Source organism: Grammomys surdaster, unplaced genomic scaffold (assembly GCF_004785775.1).
Source record: "Grammomys surdaster isolate TR1022 unplaced genomic scaffold, NIH_TR_1.0 264, whole genome shotgun sequence".
Lineage (NCBI taxonomy): Eukaryota > Metazoa > Chordata > Mammalia > Rodentia > Muridae > Grammomys > Grammomys surdaster.
The window spans coordinates 4,747,500-4,757,034 of NW_021604705.1; positions in this window are offsets into that span (position 1 = coordinate 4,747,500).

The following is a 9,535-nucleotide window of genomic DNA, read 5'->3' on the forward strand; positions in this document are numbered from 1 at the left end:
TGAGGATCCTAAAAGGTATGGGCACATATGGTTGCTTTTCAGTAGTCTTTAGAATGTCAAATGGTGGTCACTCGGAGAATCCATTAAAGTATTAACCAAACAAAAAGGAGAAATTGTACTTTGGACAAATAAGGTAGTTTAAAAAAAGCATTTTCCATTAAAAACATTTATGCTAAGACTACATAATGATTAACCAGTTTTAACAGAAGAAAGGGGCACAATAATCAATAGTTAATCTTGCCAAGTGTAGAGACTCATATTTTGTGATCACAGAAGAGGCTTGTGGTGGAATTAGCTAATTGGCATCTGCTGGGAGTGACTGCTGTGTGTAATAGAATTTGCACCAAGTAGATGTTGTTCAGAATATCCCATTAGCAAATGTGACCTTCGGCAAACAATGCTGACCTTCAGATTTTTCATCAGTAGATGGAAAGATTGGATCAATAAACTTCAAACCCAAAAGCTCCACAGTTTTCTCTGGTGCTTCCAGGCTTCCCAGTCTAATACTGACCTTCTCATACATTTTTGAAGTGGTAAACTTGAATACATACTAAATGTTTGTGATATTTAATAATCAGCCAGGCAAGCTTGATAATTGAAGCCTAAAATGAGATTCTTTGTTTGTTTTTTTTTTAATTATACTTAGTTGACAATCCACAATATTGAATGTGTTAATGGTGCATGGAAAATAAGCTGAGGTAAAAATACTGGTGGATTATTATGTTAACATTCACTTAAAACGTTTGAATTTTACATATTATGTTGGATGGCAACTTTGTATAAAAATGTATTCAAAAATAAAATATGGTTCAAGAGAAAGTTGAAATAAGGAGAATAAGACAGGGAACTATTCAATGAAGAATGCTAATTCACTTTGCTCTTAAAAGCATTGAGTAATTGACTGATGAGATTCAGAGCATAGGAGCATATTCTATGCTGAGAGTTTCCTCTCAACTATGGTTACTATGCCTTTATTGTCCACCTCAGTATTCACAGATGCTTAACTATTCATTAGGCTATTCATTAACTGTTCATTAGGCTAGATCATGTTTCAAATCTGAGATAAGTATTATTTGCCAGAATTTCGGTACTGTCACATAAGTTGCAATAAAATATATGCTTGTATATGTGATAAAAAAGTGGTAATTTCTCTAGATTCATGAATTTACCTGTAAGTTTGATGATTTTGTTCAGCAACTAATTAATAGTCCCTTGTGTAAATGTATCACTTTTAAAAATCATTTATCCATTGACAGACAGCAAGGCTGTTCCCAAATTCTGGCTGCTATTAACATACCAACAATGCACACAGTTATACAAGCATCTCATAGTAAGAATGAGCCCTCCTTTGGGTGTGTGCTCAAGAGTGCGCTTGCTGGATCCTGAGGTAGATGGATTCCTAGCTTCCTGAGATACTGCCTTTTGCATGTATACATTATGGTTTCTTATTTGTTTTTATGAGATTTCTACATATTCGAGCATGTGTGTCTTTGTGTCTTTTTGTGCTTCTCCAGCTTTATCTTTGGCTCTTTGGTTTCTGTTTGTTTAGTCCTATTCCAATTTGTTTTAGTTTTATTATAGTATTTTATTTATTTTATTTTATTCCTTAAATGCCTGTTGTTTTTCTAACTGAAGACAGAAAAACTATGGATGTGGAAAGGAGGAGAAGTGGGCAAAAGAGAGAGGAGCTGGGAGAGAAAAAACTATAATCAGAATATATTGCATGAAAAAATTCTATTTTCAATAAATGAAAAAAGTGTTGGGCTCATATATGACATTCAGTGCTGAAACAATGCCATCCACTAATCATAACTAATATATTTTGTGTCGCTCATGATTATATAGGTAAGTTGTTCATATAAAATGTTGAAGCTTTAATCTGGGGTTAAATAAAACTCACAGTATGTAAGTTCGCACTTGTCCCTGTGCCTAAGTCAGCATATACTGGTCTTTCTGGGATACTTTGAGGTAGTTATCCCCCTTCAAACAACATACCTAGATTTTTGTAATGATGTGTTGATTTGTTTCTATTTAAAGCTTTACTTAAATAAACATTCATGTGAGTAAGAAAGGGTTTTGCTAGCAGCCTTCTGCTTGCTTGCTTTCTTCACAGGCCTTCCCTTCTCACATTTTCCAGTGGCAGTGCAGGGCGAGACCTGATGGAGGAGGTGAGCGTGAGCAAGCTTATCTTCTACAAGTTAATATTGTTACTGCTCTAGGCTTGAATTTCCAGTTTGGGGACTTTGAGCAAAGAACTAGAAAAACTCAAGTTTTGGAAGAATGCTAAATGAACAAGTAATAAACCCCCAATTTAACCCAAGGCTAAGTCGAAATCTTACCTTCAAAAAATCAATCTCTGGAAAACAAAATAAAACAAAATTTCTTAAAGCTTTACTTCCAGAAAAATGCCCATACGGCAGGTTTTCTTTATGCTTGGTATAATACATTCATTTCTTGATGCTTTGTGCATCACCTCCGTTCTTGTAGGCTTTTCAATTTGTCTGCTTGCTTATTTTTGCTTAATTTCAGTTATTATATGGATACTCAATATCAAAATTGTTGATTTCTATGATTGATCTTAAGAAATGTTTAATTTTTCATAATTTAATGATCAAATAGGGTAAATGCATATCAATTTGTTTTATCATAAATACAGAAAATTTTAAGTCAAACAATATTTTACAAATAACTTGGCAAATGTAATAATATAAATTAATTGTTTATGATTTTTTTACAATTGATAAAAAAGTGTATATACTTTCTTTCATTGGACATACAAGGTTTGAATCTGAGTAAATTAGGAATCATCACTTTAAGTAACTGAAATTCAAAATTTTGAAACACAAATTCTATCTCTTAAAGTTAAGGGAAGAAGCAAATTACCTTCATCTAACTCTCAGTGGGCATAGCAGTAAGTGGTGCTATGACTAAACACTTTTTCTTTCCATGTAAATAATAAGGATAAAAGGCTTGTTCTCCTGTTATCTCTAGAAATTAAACACTTGTGAAGATCAGAAGATGATAATTAACACAAAGGCCCACAACCGACAATGTGCAGGGAGTGAGTGACTTAGGAGCACTTAACACTAGACAGATACTTTTCTGAAATCCCTCAACTCAAGGCTCAGGGATCTGTGCAGAAGAGGAGTCAAAAAGATTGAAAGAGGCAGAGTTGGTGGATGAGTCCAAGGGTCATCCAGACATCTTAGGACGGATACCCATATGAGCTCACAGAAACTGTGGCAGCACGTACAAGACCTGTTGTATAGGTTCAAACCAAACAAAATCCCAACACTGAGAAGGAAAGTGGAAATAGACCCCAACTCCTAACCAAGAAACTATTTGCAATTGATAACTACAGGAAAAGTGGAAATCAGTTTCCTCCTGTGCACTGTCACTGATCTACCAATCATGTTCTAGGGCACTCTCCCACAAAATGAATGAAGATATTGGTTTTGTGGATATTATTGTTTTGTTTTTTTTTTTGTTTCTCTCTATCTCTCTCTCTCTCTCTCTCTCTCTCTCTCTCTCTCTCTCTCTCTCCCTCCCTCCCTCTCTCCCTCTCTCCCTCCCTCTCTCCCTCTCTCCCTCCCTCTGCCCCCTTCTAAATGTAGTTTTATTTTTTTTAACAATTTTCTTTTTTTGATTTTTGTATTGGGTTAATTATGAAGTTGGGTAGAGAGGTGGGAAAAATCTAGAGGGGAATATATTGTATGAAATTTTTAAATAAAATTTAAAAATTAAGTTATTAGCACTTATACAAAAAAACTAGCAGGGTTGATATCCAATTGCAGCATTCCCCACTTGTTAATGATAAAATGTACACTAATATTTTTACAATGTTAATGTAATTGTCTTTTTCATTTATATTTGTATTTACTGAGAATTACAAACTATTGTTAGGAAAAATGGCCTTAATCCTTTAATACAGATATATGGCAATAAAGTAAAGTGATAAGTTATACAAGCTTTCAAAATTTCCACCTGGACTTTCAATTTTATTTAATACACATTTTATCAATATCTCTTCTGAAGTAGAATGATTAGCCGCATTCTCAACTGATATTATCAGGAACATTTACAGTCTGAAGAAATATAATTTTGGTTTCTACTGCAGCTGGTTTTAGCTAACTGCTTACTCTGCAATCAACTTTGGGATGTCATTATCCCATAGTCATTAACTGAGAATAACACATTTGGACACTTACTGTGGTACTCTTTTCAACATGACAGCTGTTATTTTACCTTCCTGACACACTTGCAAACCTACATGGCAAGGTAATTATAAAGCCAGTCATTTTAAATGGTGTCTTGCTGAAAGAAAATATGAAGACATCCTCTACCTTTCTGCATATGACCACTAATTCTGTCACAAGTCACTCTAGCTACTTTCTAAATGTCTAATCGGAGAAAGCAACATAATTAATATTTCAATTTCTACTTGAATTGTAATCTTTATTGTATTTGTTTTATAGTCTGTGAAAAGAATATAGCAATGATTGATTTCCATTCTGTAAGTATATCTTTAAAGTAGATTAGACAATATCAACATATGTCAATAATGAATTCAAGCAGACACAGACTGTGTTGGATATGTTGGCAGTCTATTAGCCACGAAGTAAGTGATCATGTAGCCATAGGTATCTGAAAAGCAGAGATGCAGCAAACATAAAGATGAAACTCATTTCATAGTCAGTCTGTCCTTTCTCTATAAGGTACTATGGTGTAAATAATCTAGCCATCTTCTTTGAAACGGAAATTAGCTTAAGTATTTGATATTTACACTTAAATATTTAGAGCTTTAAATGATACCATAGATACTTATGCATATTTAACAAGCTAAAGATTTTAAGTATTTAATGGCATTTATTATACCCATAATACAACAAAAGACTATGATTCATCTACCCTTCTGTGTCTCCTTATTCCTACATGCCATGATGGCGCCAAGAGAAGAAAGAACAATTACTCTGAATAGCAATGGTTTGGGACTTTTGATAGCTTTACACTCTGCTACTCAGTCCATTCCACAGTTTTTAAGAAATCTTTCTCATCCCAGCTGGACCCTGCAGCCAAATTATTTAATTTTTAATTATTATTGTTATGATTATACATTTTAAAAACAATTTTCAACAAGTTTCAATGACAGACCAACAGTAAACCACAAAAGAATGAAAGTCTTGATTCTACCAATCCTATTTGCTCACAATTTCATTTAAACCCAGCATGTAGGTTATTATATAAACATTTCATACCTATGTTGTGTTCAAAATTTCATGTATCTTTTGACCAAATATATAATTGTAAAGAAATGATGAAGAGTGTAAGATAAGGAGGTAGAACATAAAGGAATGCTGTTAAGAGCTCAACCAGTGGCTGCTGGTAATGTGCTCATGTTTTACTAATTCACAACTTTGTGTAAGCAAAATCTTAATCCAAATGTGGGTCCACAAGCCACTTCTTGATGGAGGGTCATATGAAGCCAAATGAGGTCTTGGCAACTGCAGCCACTCTTCACTCAGAAATGCCATCTTAAATGTTCGTAATCTTGTTCTATTTCTATCTGGACAAAAGTAAAATTTTCATATCTCTTCTGGGTTCTCTTTGACCTTTGTGATGTGTTGGTCTTCCTGTTTGATGTGTTACGAAGCTTCAAAACAGATTTAGGATATAACTTATAAATAAGTGACCTGAGGCCTACAATTTCAACAATAAGAATATTACCTGTCTTGATGCAAGTTTTATCTAAAAGAGATTTCTGTTTCTGATATACGGATATGTGTACGTATACATATACAGATACACACACACATACACACACAACACACACTCATGTTTAGATTCAAGCTTGGATGGATGGAAAGAAAGATGTAAGCAAGGGATGTCTTTGAAAATACAAAGAAGGAAAACTTTTCAGATAATGAAGATTAGAAAGGAGATGTGATAAAAGAGAGAACAAAGAATAGTCAGATAGATCCAATATAGATTTAGAGAGAGAAAGGTGTCTTAGATAAAGAAAAGCATAAGGAGGCTCTGTGCAAAAGAAGGCTCTGCCCTAATGCTATGCAGACCTCAGCTTTCTTATGACAGGTTGTTGCTTATCTGAGTGAGTTCCTGAGAATACAGTTTCCTCAGATGCTATAGGTTTCATAGAAGTCCATGAAGAGATACACCAAAGATACTGAAAAGACTCCACAAAAAGCTCAGAATTAATGGCAAGAGGCTGTAGATCACACATTTTTGTTATATTTCTTTTGCTGTATCATGTACATTGTAAAGAAAAAGGAAGAATCAAATTGCCTAGATTTTTCATTTTTATCTCCTTGTTCTCCTACAAGAATAGCTTAAAGGGATTTTGCTAAAAGTAGACAAGGAAAAGAATGTAGAAAGGGTGATTTTAAAAAGAGGAAAAAAACAATGAAGAAAAGAGAAAGAGGAGCCATTTTAAATGATAAATCATAATTACAGACATCGGTGATATATGTATACATGCTGTATTGTGGAATAATTGATTAAGCTTTTAATAAGTCTACCATTTCATCTATTTACCCTGTTTTGTTGTAAGAACAATTAAAATATATGTAAGTTAGGGTTGTTTGTTCAAGTTAGTTACATGCATTTAATTGAGTTATTGAATTTCTCTCCCTCTTTTCCCATCTCATCCCTCAAGAAGCCTTATTACCTTATCAATGTACAAGGTTAATTTTTCTTCTCATCTCTTAGATTGTCTTTACTTTTATTAACTAACTCATGCTGAAAACAGTGATAATTTACACAAAAGCCATTTCTAATTTAAGGATGTTTCAGCTCACAAGGTTTCAACTTTCAGGATGTAAAAGCTACACATTCAGGAGAGCTGGTTTAAAGCTACATGCATTCAGGAGAGCTGGTTTAAAGCTACATGCATTCAGGAGAGCTGGTTTAAAGCTCTGAATTCATTATCATAAATCCTTGAGATGCTGGGCTACAGTAGTGAACACAGCTCCTAGTTGGACAGTAGGTCAACAAATATGAAGTGAAAAAAAAAGCTCAATAATTCAAATCATGAGGAAAACACAATTAGAAGGCTTTGACATAGATAACACCCCACATCTGTTACAACAGCTGTCACCAACAAGGAAGGACACTCTGAGTTTACAGCTCTCTCTGGCTTCTGATCTGATGTTAGTAGATAACTTCAAAATCAGTGCTACTTTAAGTTATATAGACCACCAAGAAGAGCAGTAGTTATGTGTTGAAAGTCGTAATGAGTTTAGAATGACAGCAAGCAGGACTGACGTTAGAAAAAACAAAAGAAGCATGAGGCCACTCCCCACAGCTAGAGGAAAAAATAATTAGTCAGATGGGGAACTTTCCTTTTCATGGTCTAGTTCAGATTATTCTTCTAAGGATGTGGAAGTTCCCTCTTAGTGTTATTATCAAGGAAGAAGCTTAACTTTTGGATGGTAATGATGACCAGCCATATGAACTTTAATTCCTCAGGCTTCATGGCTTGAGCCTTGGTCTCATCACCTCACACAGAAAAACATAAACATTCTGATACCATAGCAACACAACTAATAAATGTGGGTTTTGTAGGACTCCTTAGTTCTGGAAGCTAAACCAGCAGGTAAAAACTATTTCATGGAAAATTATCTCTAAGCCCAATTAAGTCAACAAATGGCACTGGATGGCCAATCATCTGTTTTTATTATATTAAATTAATAGCTGTAATGTAAAGGATCTCTTCATTCAAGCATTTCTGAATGATATTCATTCAATTTCAAATATCATTAGAAAGTTGTAAAAGTCACTAGTTTTGGAGGAGTTAAACAGAAAAGGTCAGCTAAATGTTAAATTATAGTCTTTATTTTGTTATGTTTTTTACTTTTTTTTTTGGTCTGGAAAAAGTCTATTCCTAACCAATGCCAAACTATGAATTCATTTGTTAAAACATTTGCCTAAATCTTTTAAAGTTTTCTTTATTACTAGCTATAAAAGTATATTTATTTTAAAAAATTTGCTTCTATTTTAAATCTAGACTGGACAGGATATATGTAATCTTCAACTATCCCTTGTACCTAGCTGAAAATTCTTTTCATTTTGTAGACCACTATTTTTGCTCACTACCCCATTATGCTAGAATACTTTAATACTTTCTAGGAAGGTATTTTTTTTTTTAACTGAGTTCTTCTGTTGTTGCTGCATGGTTAGACCTCCTGGGGATTTGTTCTCACTGCTGTGTACAAGTATTTCATTTTTTTGTTTGTTTGTTCATTTGGTTGTTTGTTTGGTTGTTTGTTTTTGTTTTTCTCTAATGCCTTTCCCCTGTTGAATTTATGAAGTAAGTCCTATTTTCTTCCGCATCTGCAAATTGCATGTTCTTTATCATGCTCATATACTGAGATTTATATATAAGGAGACCTTTATTTCAGAAAAATTGGGAACTCCTATATTGCCATAAGCACATGGTCTTTACTTCTATTCAGGACTTCACATAATTCAGGTGCTCTGTTCATGAAATAGACTCACCTCCCAATCCTTCCCACCTACTCCCAATTTTTCTAGGTGCTTGCATACTGAATATTTGGCACAGTCTTGCTCAAAACTCATATTAATTGTATTTGACCTATATACTTACCCAAGTGTTCTCTTTTTACAACGTGTTATGTGCCATTTTTCCTGCACTTCATGCTTACTTACCCTCAAATATTCATTCTTTCTTCAGCATAAATGACAAAACTACAACTGTAGTTAATTCTAATACTTCCTCCAATTAGTGCCTAAAAAGAGATAGAACATGTATATTGCAAAGAATCACTAGATACAACATATATTTTGCACAGATAAGCTTAATTTAAAAAAAATAGTAGAAATGCAAAATGATTATGGCTAGCTGAGTACCACATTTCTCTCTCTCTCTCTCTTTCTCTCTCTCTCTCTCTCTCTCTCTCTCTCTCTCTTTCTGTGTGTATTACATACATTCTCTTTGCATTATATTCTATGCTCCACACACAAGGTATGAAACATTGTTCTACATTCCTGAGGGAAATAAGATTCAGTACAATATTTTGACAAGCTTATGTACACTTATCTACACTTCAATCTACTTATTGGTACCCTAATTCTGTTGTTTCTCATTTTACCACAAATGACCTGTGCTTACTCTCATTGAAAATAGCTTTTCAGCTTGGGAACAAGACCTCTCTTTTCTGTCATCCAGAAGTTCTCAACTCTTGAGATTTGCATTCTTCTTTGTAGAGTATATGATCCCACTTATATAACTGACTGTTTAGGAAAAACAAAATGAATGATGGTCTTGTTTCAGTAGTTAGTGGACACCTCCATTAAATTCTCTCTACACAGCTTCTCCTATTCCACACAGAACAAGAGTGAATTAACCTGAAGTCACCTTTTGCTTGTAACTATAGGAGACAGAAAATGTAATGCAATTGAACAAACATACATCCCGAAGGAGTAGGCCAGACCTAGAAAGTACACTAGGGTTGTGTTGGGAGCCGACTCTTAGCCGAAAGTGGCTATCATCTTTACAGCC